The 15,561-nt window shown below is 42.2% G+C and overlaps 1 long non-coding RNA gene across 2 annotated transcripts; it reads right to left on the bottom strand.

Moving 5' to 3' along the window:
- Positions 1–4,935: 4,935 nt before the first annotated feature.
- Positions 4,936–15,256, bottom strand: LOC106569282 (uncharacterized). Of its 2 annotated transcripts, XR_001320474.2 has the most exons (4): positions 15,173–15,248; positions 13,024–13,232; positions 12,434–12,596; positions 4,936–9,262 (listed from the first exon to the last, which is right to left on the bottom strand). It is a non-coding gene; the product is annotated as an uncharacterized lncRNA (long non-coding RNA). The 2 variants fall into 2 exon arrangements; XR_006758780.1 differs by lacking the exon at positions 13,024–13,232 and having other exon boundaries at positions 15,173–15,256.
- Positions 15,257–15,561: the final 305 nt, after the last annotated feature.

Genomic DNA, 15,561 nt, shown 5'->3' with positions numbered 1-15,561 from the left:
TGCAATATACGTGTTGTGGGACTCCCGGAAAATTCTGAAGGGACACGTTCAGTAAAATTTTTTGAGGAATGGATCCCTGACTACCTACAAATGGACACTAAGGCTGGTCGGGTGAAGCTAGACAGAGCACATCGCTCTCAAGCACCGATACCCGGTCCCAATCAGCGCCCACGACCAGTGGTTATAAAGTTCCACAACTTTACCGACAAGCAGCGCGTCATGGATGCGGCTAGAAACATCGGTTCTGACGGTAGTCAACGTAAAGGTCCAAAGGTCTCATTCTTCAATGATTATTCCACAGTGGTTGTACGAAGGCGCAAGGCGTTTGATGAGGTGAAGGCTCGACTCAAGAGAATGAAGATCGACTACGCACTGCTGTACCCGGCCACATTGAAGATTATGGTCAACGGATCGCCTAAAAAACTCTACACATCTGAAGCGGCTGCTGCGTTTATTGACTCTCTCGGGTAAATAACCTTAAGCTGCACCTCCGCAGCATTGGATAACGTCTTATTTTATTTTTAATCTGATCATGAAACAGTGGTGTAAGTTCTCATGTGCTCCTGTTCAGTAATATTCGTATCGTTATTATTTTTCTTGCTAAAGTAACTGCCGCCGTAGCTCAGACTGAGATATGTGTGAACGTATATTGGTGCCCAGGCTTGGTTTTAGGTGGAAGAGCCTCAATCTTCTTCTATTGATTTTAATTTCCACATATATAAAGGATGAGGCTATTGAGTGGCAATGCGGACTTAAGAGTCTACATTGGAAAGTTGAAATCCCCTGCATGTTAGCTAGTGGGAAAACCCCCTTTTGGATCTTTTCATGTTTAATTTTTGGGTTTAGTATAGTTCGAGTTCAGGGTTCATATCGTTTGTTTACGCTCAGTGAGATAGAGGAGAGTTCAACACATGGAAAAAGGTACCACCCCATTTTTACAGTAGGATTCAGTCTGGATATTGAATGGTCAAAGCGCAATGGCAGGTAACAGACTACGTGTATGTACATGGAACATGAGAGGGAGCCATAACCCCATTAAAAGGAAGAAGGTACTGTCCTTTTTGAAAAAAGAAAATATTGATATTGCCCTGTTACAAGAAACTCATTTGAATGATAAGGAACATCTGAAATTACAACAAGGGGAGTTTGGTCAAGTGTTTTTCTCATCATTTACATCCAGAACTAGAGGTGTAGCAATTCTTGTGAAAAATAACCTACCACTTAAGGTCTTGAAGTGTGTGAAAGATAAATTGGGTCGCTTTGTTATAATTAATTGTACTTTACAAGGGCAGAGCATTTCCATAATGAATATTTACTTCCCCCTGCCCCCCCCCGACTTCCTCACTAAGGTATTTCTAGACTTTTCAAAATTAAACTCAGACACTGCAGTGGTTGGAGGAGATTTTAATTGTTTGTTGAACCCCCTTATTGATAAGCTTCCCAGTGGTATAGCCTCAGTCTCTCCTCAAGCTAAGTCACTTACAGCTATTTGTGATGATCTGGGGTATGCTGATGTTTGGAGAGCTTTTCATCCCTCCAACAGAGAGTTCACTTTTTTCTCTGCACCTCATGGATGTCAGACTAGAATAGATTAATTTTTTATGCCCAGGACGTCACTGCAGTCGGTTTTATCCGCTAGGATAGGAAGCATAGTCATATCTGATCATGCGGAGGTGATCCTGGACATAAAACTCAACGGGGCATTCAATCAATCAAGACACTGGAGGTTGAATACAACCATTCTTAAAGACCATACATTCACATCATATTTTATTACAGAGTTTAAAGCATTTTTCTCTATTAACTCTCAAATCAACAGATAACCCCTCACTCCTTTGGGAAACCTGTAAGGCGTACGCCAGGGGTCTGATTATGTCATACGCAGCCACTAAGAGGCGGAAAAAGCGTGAAAAGCAAAAAACACTAGAGGGTGAATTAGGAACTAAAGAGAAGGACTACATTGAAACTCCCACTCCTGCCCTATTAAAGGAAATATTAGTCATTAGATCAACATTGGACTCCCTCCTAACACTCTCATTTAAGAAATTTTATGCAAATCTTTATGCCTCAGAACTGCCAAATGACGCACCCAAGTTAATGGAGAACTTATTTTCTAAGATTGAGCTCCCTACTATCTCCGAAGAACAGAGGTCTCTTCTTAATGCTCCTATTACTGAGGAAGAGATAATGTCCGCAATTAAGAATCTGCAAAATGGTAAGGCCCCAGGACTGGACGGGTTTTGTAGTGAGTTCTATAAAGAGTTCCATGGCCTGATCCTTGAGCCATTGCGTGATATGTTTAACCACTCATTTTCAAATGACCAGCTCCCCCAAACGCTGCGAGAAGCCAATATATCACTTATTCTCAAAAAGGGAAAATGTCCGGAGTCTTGTTCCTCGTACAGACCAATTTCCCTTCTGAATGTGGATAGAAAATTGCTTTCTAAAATTCTAGCCACAAGATTAGAGGACTCACTGCCGCTAATTGTGAAAGGAGACCAAACTGGCTTCATTAAGGGACGCAGGTCATGTAACAATGTCAGACGGCTTCTTAATGTAATTGAAGTCTACCAACGAAGTGCTATGGATGGTCTTGTGCTCTCCCTAGATGCTGAGAAAGCATTTGATCGTGTGGAGTGGTCTTACCTATTCTTTGCTCTAAATAAATTTGGTCTAGGGAACAACTTTATAAAATGGGTGAACGTTTTATATGATGATCCTCAGGCTGCTGTCCTTACTAATGGACTACGGTCAAATAGCTTCCCTATACACAGAGGTACCAGACAGGGCTGTCCTTTGTCCCCCCTCCTATTTGCACTTGTTATGGAACCACTGGCCGAGGCCATCAGGGTAACGCCTGCTATACAGGGGCTGCTCATCGGTGATGTTCACCATAAAATAAGCTTGTATGCTGATGATGTCCTGATATTCATTTCTAATCCCGAGACTTCAATCACATCTCTTATTAATATTATTGAGTTATTCAGCGAATTCTCAGGCTACAAGATTAACCTAACTAAATCAGAGGCTATGCCACTTGGTAATCTTCACTCTGTACCTAATACTTCTCCCCCCTTCCCTTTTAAATGGTCTCCCTCAGGTTTTATGTATCTGGGTATATTTGTAACTCCTAAATTCCAACAAATGTACAAAGCCAATTTTGTTCCCTTGTTCGACACAATAAGACAGGATCTGGAGTGCTGGAACTCTCTTCCGATTTCATGGTTGGGTAGAATATCCCTCTTGAAAATGAACATTTTACCTAGGCTACTCTACCCAATCCAAATGATCCCAGTATTACTCTCCAATAAGGTAATAAAGGATGTAAATGGATGGCTAAGTTCCTTTATATGGAGTAAACGCAAGCTAAGACTTAAGATGGCAATATTGCAGCTGCCAAGTTCTATGGGTGGCTTGGATCTGCCCAATATCAGGTTCTATTAGTGGTGTGCCCACCTATGTTATATCTCAGACTGGATCACAAACGACGACTCCTCTATTTGGTTAGACATTGAGACTTCTCTTTCAAAATACCCTTTACAGGATCTTTTGTTTTTCACAAGTTTCAAGTCTGTAAAAGATCATTGTAACAACCCCATTACACTTAACACACTCAAAGTATGGAGGTCAGTTCAAAGTTTCCTGGGAAGGTCCAAACTAACCTCTGCTCTTACCCCAATTCTTAACAACCCAGATTTCACCCCAGGATTGCTGGATGCTGGCTTTAACGTTTGGCTTAATAAGGGCATACGCAGACTAAATGACATATTTGCGGATAAGATTTTATTGTCATTTGAGCAGATGGTTGAGAAATATCAACTCCCAAAGCAGGACTTTTTCCGTTACCTACAAGTAAGACATTATATTCTGAAGAGCACCACCTTAATTGGCAACCCTGATATGTCTGTCATTGAAAGAATGCTTTTTTTCCCACAAAGGAAAATGTCTGTAAGTCTGTTTTATGATGCTTTAAGGTCCTTTTCCGCTGTCGATACACAGAGGGTGAAACAAGTGTGGGAGAAAGAACTGTCTGTTACTATTGACGAAGAGATGTGGGAGGACATTTGGAAATATGCAAAAACAATATCTATATGTAATCGTACTAGAGCAATTCAATTAAGAATAATACACAGATTGCATATATCCCCAAATCGCAGACATGCTTTTACATTTACATTTACATGTAAGTCATTTAGCAGACGCTCTTATCCAGAGCGACTTACAAATTGGTGCATTCACCTTATGATATCCAGTGGAACAACCACTTTACAATAGTGCATCTAAATCTTTTAAGGGGGGGGTTAGAAGGATTACTTTATCCTATCCTAGGTATTCCTTAAAGAGGTGGGGTTTCAGGTGTCTCCGGAAGGTGGTGATTGACTCCGCTGTCCTGGCGTCGTGAGGGAGCTTGTTCCAACATTGGGGTGCCAGAGCAGCGAACAGTTTTGACTGGGCTGAGCGGGAACTGTGCTTCCTCAGAGGTAGGGGGGCCAGCAGGCCAGAGGTGGATGAACGCAGTGCCCTTGTTTGGGTGTAGGGCCTGATCAGAGCCTGAAGGTATGGAGGTGCCGTTCCCTTCACAGCTCCGTAGGCAATCACCATGGTCTTGTAGCGGATGCGAGCTTCAACTGGAAGCCAGTGGAGAGAGCGGAGGAGCGGGGTGACGTGAGAGAACTTGGGAAGGTTGAACACCAGACGGGCTGCGGCGTTCTGGATGAGTTGTAGGGGTTTAATGGCACAGGCAGGGAGCCCAGCCAACAGCGAGTTGCAGTAATCCAGAAGGGAGATGACAAGTGCCTGGATTAGGACCTGCGCCGCTTCCTGTGTGAGGCAGGGTCGTACTCTGCGAATGTTGTAGAGCATGAACCTACAGGATCGGGTCACCGCCTTGATGTTAGTGGAGAACGACAGGGTGTTGTCCAGGATCACGCCAAGGTTCTTAGCACTCTGGGAGGAGGACACAAGGGAGTTGTCAACCTCCGGCCCAGTCTCAAATCTCTGGAAGACTGAAACAGGTTTCCCTCAAGAATTTCCCTCCATTTAGCACCTTCCATCATTCCTTCATTTCTGTCCAGTTTCCCAGTCCCTGCCGATGAAAAACTTCCCCACAGCATGATGCTGCCCCCACCATGCTTCACTGTGGGGATGGTGTTCTCTGGGTGATGAGAGGTGTTAGGTTTGCGCCAGACATAGCGTTTTTCTTAATAGCATTTGCTTCCTTTGGCATAGGCTACACCACATTCATTAATAGACTTATGCATTTGGCCTCACTACCTGCAACAGGCATGGTCATCCCATCTCACAGATGAATACTAATAAAAATACATTTCCATCAATTGGCATGCAAGTTACATAACCTACAACCCTCCAGCCTGCTGAAAGCCCAGGATCCAGGACCGCCTACTGAGGGCACAGTGTTGGTATTTCCCTGCAGGTAGGTTAGAGCCAAAGGGCATGCCACGTCATGACTACACTTTGAGCAGTTAAATGTTTTAATTAGTCCCATAGCAGTGTACCACGACACCCTTATAGACTGAAACAACACTGGTTGAGACAAAACAATCACAAACTGAAAGTAACTGATCAAGAGGAACTGTGTTAGTTGAGGGTATGATTTCTCTAGCCTATTGTTATCTTGTTGGATATATTTTATTTTGTAACATTGTATTGTATTCAAATTATTGCTTTAGTTAAGTTTCTATGATGTAATATTGGTGTACAATTCAGTCTATTACTTCGAGAAACCAATCAAATATAGCCGACTACTAGAGAAATGTTATACTTTAAACTCAATATACTTTCATCTTGGTATGTCATGGACAGGTGAGAACAACTGCCCCATCTCATTAAAACCACGGAAATTGCAGGCATTGTTAGCAGAAAACAGGATCCCCCATTATAGTGAATGGAAAGACGTCGATCTTCGTAATCAATCTTTGTGGTAATACATTTTTTTTTTTTAAACAATCATGGTACAAATAATTGCTGCTAATACACCAGATGTATGTTCTTGAACTGAATAGTTTTAAATCGCACACAGAAGAAGTTTAATAATTTAGTTGCTGACGGCAGCCAGCCAGCAGTACCCCGGTCAGCCTTCAACTACACAATGAGAGGTGGCAGCACTGATCTAGCCTGCAACATCACTTCATGGAGTAGCTCAAACTGCACATATTATGTCTCCATGAGATGCCATCTTGACCAACTTAATTTGGCTTCAATTCGTTATTGAGTCTTCACATTAGAATGAATGGTGTCACGTGATCAATGCTTTGTCATTGGTCATGGGCTGACAACACTGATGGAGGCCAAACAACCAACAGATGATTGTCATAAAATAAGGTCCTGTTTTAGGAGTGAAAAACAGAACAAACTAAAAGGCCTCTGGCAGGTTAAATTAAGGTAACCTGCATGCATTGTGATTTTCTATGGGAACACTTGCCTCCACGTACGTGTATATAAGGGCATTTGTACTTTTCTTAGACAGCTCATGGTCACCTTACTACTTACATTTAATGTTTGTCAGCCTCTCCACATACAGCAACGTGCCAAAAAAAAACTAAAAACTCCCTGACTTCTTAGCTTCCTGCCCAAAAATCGTTGTTTCTCAGACAACCATGTGACCTTCATGACCTCTGGTACAACAGTAAAAGCCTAATTGTGTGATTTGATTTCAGACCTGATGCTTCATATTTTGCACATCCTCAAGCAGTAAGGAGCAACATGTGCCTACCAACTGGGCAAAAACTGGTTGAATCAATGTTGTTTCCATGTCATTTCAACCCAAGAATTCAATGTGATGACATTGAAACAACCTCGAAAAATGATTGAATAATGCAAAATAAAAAAAGTAATCAACGTAAGGTCTTTTCACCCAACTATGAACTTAAATCCAATAACATGGTGAAATGTTTTGTGAATTTCATGTTGAAATCACGTTAGTTGACAAGTCAACCAAATGTAAATCAAAACTAGACGTTGAACTGACGTTTGTGCCCAGTGGGTAAGCAGCACGCTGTGATCAAGCCAGCTACCAGTAAGTCTGGAATGTGTGCGTGTGTCACTATGTATCCGTTTGTCACCCCCACCCCATCGGTCTGTCTGTCTGCCTGCTATATGAGGGATCACAGGTCTCCTGCCTAATATTAGGAAGTAAACAAGAGGGGGAATACATTAAGCAACTGCGTTGAAGCTTTTCTCTACTCTTTAACAGTATAGCAGTAGTTTGGCAAAATTGTATAGTTGTATTCACATCTTGCCCTTGGCTGTTTCTTTCCTTAGATGTTTTGAGTGTCCTGCTCATTAGTACAGATAAGGCACTCACCTTGGCTTTGAACTAGTTGCCTTGGAAACATGTCAATTTACATCCTCTAAAAAAAATTCAAATGTACTATTAAAAAATAAAATATAATTTAACATATCATACAGCATTCACTCATATGATATTGTTTTTAAATCAATGCAATACATTGTGTATCTCTCCATAATAAGTGTTGGGATATTTAAATTAACAAAACTATGAGGACTAAGGTACAATAACTACTGTGAAAACACATTTAGTGGATTTCAGAATGACATTTCTATCGATCTTCCTCCCTCGCTCTCTCCCTAGCCCTCTCTCCCTAAAAGGTCCCTTTGGAGGATTCTATCTGCAGGTTCCATAAGGAGCAGTGGCCTCTCTCTGGCTCCATTATCTTGTAATTTGAGGACGATTATGTTCCAGAGCACACACGGTCCAGACTGACGCTAAATAACTACTCCAGCTTACAATAATTGCAAATCTAATTAGAGGGAACGAGTTCAGCACCATTCCCCTTATTCTCCCTGACCAGGCCTGGTTTGATGAATATGGTTTGATTAATGCATGCGGTGGAGTGGCGTGTTTTTGGTGCCTTCCCTTTCTCTGAATCAAGTTCAAAGCCATCATCATGCCTATTAATGACACTTCAAGTTTATTTGTCTGTAGTGATTATAATGCAAGGGTCTCCAACCTTTTCTAGCATGAGAGCTACTTTTAAAAAATGACACATGGCGAGCTACAATTTTTTTTCTGCCGTTCAAATAGGCACATTCTTCTCTTCACCCTTGAAACTCTTCCCCATGTCCTTAGTGTACAAGATAAAGTAGTGCACTTGTTATCTGTCAATATAGCTTGTAAAATAAAGATGAATAAAAAACTCTAAGGGACCATGTCTTGCCAAATAATGTCCCCCTGCATCACAATGGGATTCGAGAGTCCTTTGCTAGGGCCGTTGCTAGAACATTCCAAATTCTCTCCGGGCTACATAATGAAATACGTAAATCTCTTCATTTAGCTAGCTAGCCGGTGTCTTGCCAGAATACCCCCAGAAGTAGAGCAATGCTAATTCATATTAATATTACCCATGCACCCCGATAGTTTTCAATTCAGTTGCAATATACTATATCAAAGTACAAACAGCTGTAACTGTCACACCTTGATCTGTTTCACCTGTTTTTGTGATTGTCCCCACTCTCCTCCAGGTGTCGCCCATCTTCCCCTGTGTATTTATACCTGTGTTCTCTGTTTGTCTGTTGCCAGTTCATCTTGTTTGTGACGTTAACCAGTGTTTTTGTATTCAGCTCCTGCTTTTCCCCAGTCTCTCTTTTCTCATCCTGTCCTGACCCTGTACCCGCCCCACCTGACCACTCTGCCTGCCGTCCTGTACCTTTGCCCCACCTCTGGATTACCGACCTCTACCTGACCTGACCCTGAGCCTGCCTGCCGTCCTGTACCCTTGCTCCTATAATAAACATTGTTACTTCGACACGGTCTGCACCTGGGTCTTACCTTCATTCATGATAGTAACAACCTTAAACAATGAACAGCAAAATGAGCATTGCATCACATCTCTATCGAAATATGAAGGTACAATATTACACTGGTAATAAACACTCACCGGTTAACATATTAAAAGTAGCATGACTTTCCCGAGGCCAACTAAGAACTGATAGGATTTTTACTCTACAGTCTGAAGAGGAACATCACAAAGAGCCATCCCCACTTAGCGAAATTGGTTTTGGTATGGTGACAGCGTTCCCTGTTATTGTCAGTGTAGGGTAGGGTGTGATGGCATCACTCTTCTACCCCACTCTGGTCATCTTCTCTCCTCTGGTCTTCTTCTGTTTTCGGTTGGGCTCTCTTCTTTTTTCCTACGTCTCGGTCAGAGGTCAGCTGCTTTCACCTCTTGATGTATTTCTCAATTTCACCATCAGAAGCTTTGGTACTTTCAGCAGATAGCCCCTTTGATAAACGGAGAGAAAGAGAATCCTCAGAGTAAAACAACACATTTCAAATCAAATGTTATTTATCACATGCACCAAATACAACAAGGTGTAGACCTTACAGTGAAATTCTTACTTACAAGCCCTTAACCAACAACTCCAAAAAATAAGTAAAAAAATAGATAAGTAAAACATTTTTTTTTTAATAACGAAGTTTGAAATAAATAACTAATAATTCAAGAGCAGCAGTAAAATAACAGTAGCGAGGCTATATACCGGGGGTACCGGTACAGAGTCAATGTGCGAGGTAATTGAGGTAATATGTACATGTAGGTAGAGGTAAAGTGACTACGCATAGATAATAAACAGAGAGTAGCAGCAACGTAAAAGATGGAGGGTGAGGGACGACAATGCTAATAGTCCGGGTAGCCATTTGATTAGCTGTTCCGGAATCTTATGCCTTTGGGATAGAAGCTGTTAAGAAGCCTGTTGGACCTAGATTTGGTGCTCCGGTACCACTTCCCATGCGGAAGCAGAGAGAACAGTTCATGACTGGGGTGGCCGGAGTTTTGACATTTTTAGGGCCTAGCTCCGACACCGCCTGGTATAGAGGTCCTAGATGGCAGGAAGCTTGGCCCATACGCACTACCCTCTGTAGTGCCTTGCGGTCAGATGCCGAGCAGTTGCCATACCAGACAGTGATGCAACCAGTCAGGATGCCCTCGATGGTGCATCTGTAGAACCTTTTGAGGATCTGAGGACCCATGCCAAATCTTTTCAGTCTCCTGAGGGGGAATAGGCTTTGTTGTGCCCTCTTCATGACTGTCTTGGTGTGTTTGGACCATGATAGTTTGTTGATGTGGACACCAAAGAACTTGAAGCTCTCAACCTGCTCCACTACAGCCCCGTCGATGAGAATGTGGGCGTGCTCGGTCCTCCTTTCCTGTTGTCCACAATCACCTCCTTTGTCTTGATCACGTTGAGGGAGAGCTTGTTATACTGGCACCACACGGCCAGGTCTCTGACCTCCTCCCTATAGGTTGTCTCATCATTGTCGGTGTTGTGTCGTTGACAAACTTAATGATGGTGTTGGAGTCGTTCCTGGCCATGACGTCATGGGTGAACAATGAGTACAAGAGGGGACTGAGCACCCCCACGTTGAGGATCAGCGTGGCAGATGTGGTACCTACCCTTACCACCTGGGAGCAGCCCTTCACGAAGTCTAGGATCCAGTTGCAGGCGGAGGTTTTTACTCCCAGGGTCCTTAGCTTAGTGACAAGCTTTGAGGGCACTAAGGTGTTAAACGCTGAGCTGTAGTCAATGAATAGCTTTCTCACGTAGGTGTTCCTTTTGTCCAAGAGGAAAAGGGCAGTGTAGAGTGCAATAGAGATTGCATCATCTGTGGATCTGTTGGGGCGGTATGCAAATTGGAGAGGGTCTAGGGTTTCTGGGATAATGGTGTTGATGTGAGCCATGACCAGCCTTTCAAAGCACTTCATGGCTACAGACGTGAGTGCTACGGATTGGTAGTCATTTATGCAGGTTACCTTGGTGTTCTTGTGCACAGGGAAGATGCTGGTCTAATTGAAACATGTTGGTATTACAGACTCCATCAGGGACAGGTTGAAAATGTCAGTGAAGACACCTGCCAGTTGGTCAGCGCATGCTCAGAGGACACGTTCTGGTAATCTGTCTGGCCCTGTGAATGTTGACTTGTTTAAAAGGTCTTACTTACATCGGCAACAGAGAGTGCGATCACACAGTCGTACGGAACAGCTGATGCTCTCACGCATGCTTCAGTGTTGCTTGCCTCGCAGCTGTGCACCCTTTGTAGTTTGTAATAGCTTGCAAGCCCTCCCACATCGGATGAGCATCGGAGCTGGTGTAGTACGATTAAATCTTAGTTTTGTATTGATGCTTTTCCTGTTTGATGGTTTGTCAGAGGGCATAGCGGGATTTCTTATAAGTGTCCGCGTTAGAGTCCCGCTCCTTGAAAGCAGAAGCTATACCGTTTAGCTCAGTGCGGATGTTGCATGTAATCCATGGCTTCTGGTTGGGGTATGTACGTACGGTCACTGTGGGGATGACGTCATCGATGCACTTATTGATGAAGCCAGTGACTGATTTGGTGTACTCCTCAATGCCATCAGAAGAATCCTGAAAACGGAAGAATCCCAAAACATATCGTTTTTGCTTGAACGCAGGAATCAAGAGGATAGAATTATGGTCAGATTTGCCAAATGGAGGGCGAGGGAGAGCTTTGTACACATCTCTGTGTGTGGAGAGGTGGTCCAGAGTTTTTTTCCCTCGGGTTGCACATTTAATATACTGGTAGAAATTAGGTAAAATAGATTTGTTTCCCTGCATTAAAGTCCCCGGCCACTAGGAGAGCCGCCTTTGAATGATCATTTTCCTGTTTGCTTATGGCCTTATACAGCTCATTGAGTGCGGTCTTAGTGCCAGCATCGGTTTGTGGTGGTAAGTAGACAGCTACGAAAAATATAGATGAAAACTACAGCTTATCATGAGGTACTCTACCTCAGGCAAGCAAAACCTTGAGACTTCGTTAATATTAGATATCGTGCACCAGCTGTTGTTTACAAATATACACAGACCGCCACTCTTTGTCTTACCGGAGGCAGCTGTTCCATCTTGCCGATGCAGCGAAAACCCCGACAGATGTATGTTATCCATGTCGTCATTCAGCCCAAAATTGGTGAAATATAAAATAATACAGTTTTTAATGTCCAGTTGGTAGGATATTCGTAGCTCGTTAATTTTGTTATCCAATGATTGTACGTTGGCTAATAGGACTGATGGTAGAGGCAGATTACCCACTCTCCGTCTTTTCTTCATGTGAATGATGGGGATTTGGGCCTTGCCGGGTGTCTGAAGTTAATCCTTCACGTCCAACTCATTAAAATAAAAAAATCTTTGTCCAGTACGAGGTGAGTAATCGCTGTCCTGATATCCAGAAGCACTTTTCGGTCATAAGAGACGATGGCAGAAACATTACGTACAAAATAAGTAAAAAATAACGCTAAAACACACACAATAGCACAATTGGTTAGGAGCCCGTAAAACGGCAGCCATCTCCTCCGGCACCATTATTCACTCCTTTTAAGATTAATGTATAAATTGTGACATTTTGTCTGTCTTCCACATGCCGTAGCCCTGAAAGGAAACTTACTGGAACTATGCCTTTCAGGGCAAGCCGTTCGAATGCCTGCTTCCCATTGGCCCCTCGCCAGTTCATCTTCATGGCCAGGGCATTTGTCAGGAGTTTTGTTAGTATTCTCCACACAGTCTCGTTCCTTGGTGGTCATTCCTCTAGCCAGTCCAACAGATGTGATCTGAAAGACAACAAACTGGTATATCATGAAGATAATACTGATTAGAGCACTGCTTCAGAGCAGGGTTATTCATCAGAAGGGGTAAAGTACCAAGGTAATGGTAAAACCAGGGCTGGAAATTGAAGTGGAACTGCGTTCGGGGTCAGATTGAACAGGATTTGGTTCGGGTGAATAGCTTTTCAACACTATATTATTTTTAAATAAATGTAACCTTTATTTAACTAGGCAAGTCAGTTAAGAACAAATTCTTATTTACATTGATGGCCTACCCTGGCCAAACCCGGACAACGCTGGGCCAATTGTGCGCCACCCTATGGGACTCCCAATCACGGCCGGATGTGATATAGCCTGGATTCGAACCAGGGACAGTAGTGACGCCTCTTGCACTGAGATGCAGTGCCTTAGACCTCTGCGCCATTTCCCATACCAGGTTCTATTTGAGGTCTGGTTGCCCAGCAATCCTTCCCTCGACTCCCTTCCAGTATTCCAGTGAGGACACCAGAAACCCAAGGTCGGTCACGTCCGGAACCTCTGATGGTGTTGAACCACTCAACTGCAGCCTTTGCAGTTGCAGCAAAATCAACTGTTGTTGTTGCTTAAGTGTCTCTAATGATGTTAAAATCTCAGGAAGAACTGCTGCAAAAAATGAAGAACACACATTTAACCCCAAGTTATAATATCCCCTAATCCCCCAACTGTCCAACCAGTTTTGGTTTATCCCTCACATGTCTAGTAGAAAGCATGAGCCGACGCAACCACAAAAATCTTGGTAGAGGGGCTGACTAACAGAAAGTAAACTCTATAAAAGTACATTTTTAAAAAGTTGCACACTCTAAATATGCTCCTAACAATTTTGGTTGTACACATTAAATTGTTGGGAGAATATTTTATTTTTACCCCTTACATGTAACACATTTACGATCACACATTGGCTGCTGCGGCAAAAGGCTGCTGTTGAATACTCTGGCTGTCTAGTGGCTCAATCCTCACTGGTATCTCTCTGCTACACTGTTGAGGTCTAATGACTGGTGCAGGAGGTAAACTCTGCCTCTATGTGGTCTTGGAGTGGGCATTGCTTGGTGATTTCTCAGTTGGCTCACTTTCATCCTCACTGGTTATATGCATATTAGTGCCTCTGATGTTGAAAACACATGAGGCGTATTAACGCATAAGAAATTGTAGTCAGGCAGTTGGCAAACATATCTAGCAAATAATGCAGAGATATTTAAGCCATCATGTTGTTTTAAGAATATGAAGGAACTCAAAATTATATTTGACAATTGGTAGTTATACCATTCTTTTCTTTTAATGTATGCTCCTCTGTCTGAAATCATTTTATAACATTTTTGACATGCGTTTTTCTGGATTCTTTTGTTGTTATTCTGTCTCCCACTGTTCAAATAAACCTACCATTAAAATTATAGACTGATCATTTCTTTGTCAGTGGGCAAACGTACAAAATCAGCAGGGGATCAAATACTTTTTCCCCCTCACTGTATGTGTTATTTCATAGTTTTGATATCTTCACTATTATTCTACAATGTAGAAAATAGTAAAAATAAAGAAAAACCCATGAATGAGTAGGTGTCCAAACCTTTTATTGGTACTGTAAATATACTTATAAAGTATGGTTACATTTCATTTGCTCTGATAAACCTACCCTTTTGAATGACTGATAGCAACAGTGAATATATTTAGTTATTAAGAGATCTCTCAATGATCATTCTCAGAATTGCACAGCGTTAGTAGTCAGTGACAAATATAAAAGCTAGGCTTAGTTAAATCCCTGAATGGGACACCTAATGAAATGTTGTAGATCAACTCTCCAGTAAGAGGTGCTGCCCAGACTATAGTTTTTTTTCCTGATAGCGGATATAACATTGAAGATCTGATGTTGTTTCAAATATACTAATTCAACATATTTTTTATACAAAGGTTTATCTATGTTGAAATGGGTTACAATAATGACATAATCCAGTGGTTTAATTTACACCCTCAAAACAAAAGTTTATTACTTTTTTCAAATCCAATGTATTTTCCACATAGATTCCATGTCACAATATGTTGACACATTACATTTGGACAATGATGATTCAACCAATTTGTGCCCAGTAGGTCACTTCCACAATCAGGAAATGATACAGATGATCCTTCTGAACACAAAATCAATCAATACATTTCCAGCCATCAACAAATCAACAATTTGTACCCTTTTTGCTCAGACATGGATTAATACATTTGGATAGTCTTCCACACATGATAATGTGGAATTGTTCGATTTAGAGCAGACAGATAATGAAGGTCCAGATTATTTATGTAGTATAAGCCTATTTGACTCTTTTATACAGCACGCACAATGAATCATGACAATTCACGCATGCAGGCAATGTATTTCTGATGAACACCATGGCCTTGAATCGCCTTGAATTTATCAGTCCATGTTAACTGATTATACAGCATTTGCTTCCTTTGAGCAGAAACCCTTGCAAAACCCATTAGGCATAGGCTACAGCACATTAATTAAATAGACATGCATTTGGCCTCTCTACATTTCCATCAATTGGTAAATAACTTACCCAGTGTGTAGCTGCAATCACCATGACCCTCCAGCCAGCCCAGGATCCAGGACCGCCTGGTGAGGGCGCAGTGTTGGTATTTCCCTGCAGGTAGGTTAGAGCTCATTTAGATGCCAAAGGGCATGCCACGTCATGACTACACTTTGAGCAGATAAATGTTTTATTTAGTTAGGGCTGAATGCCAGTGTTGCCTGCTGGCTAATCCCATAGCAGTGTAGCAGCACACCCTTAAAGACTGACAACACTCGTTGAGACAAAAAAATAATCACAAACTGAAAGTAACTGATCAAGAGTTAGTTGAGGATATGATTTCTCTAGCCTATTGTTCTGAATAAAAACATTTGTCCTAGCTACAGAGGGCTATATTGGTCCACTAATAGAAGACTAGT

This window comes from Salmo salar, chromosome ssa14 (genome assembly GCF_905237065.1).
Source record: "Salmo salar chromosome ssa14, Ssal_v3.1, whole genome shotgun sequence".
Taxonomy (NCBI): domain Eukaryota; kingdom Metazoa; phylum Chordata; class Actinopteri; order Salmoniformes; family Salmonidae; genus Salmo; species Salmo salar.
Note: the sequence above shows the minus strand (reverse complement) of the source record. Positions and strands in the feature narration are given on the sequence as shown.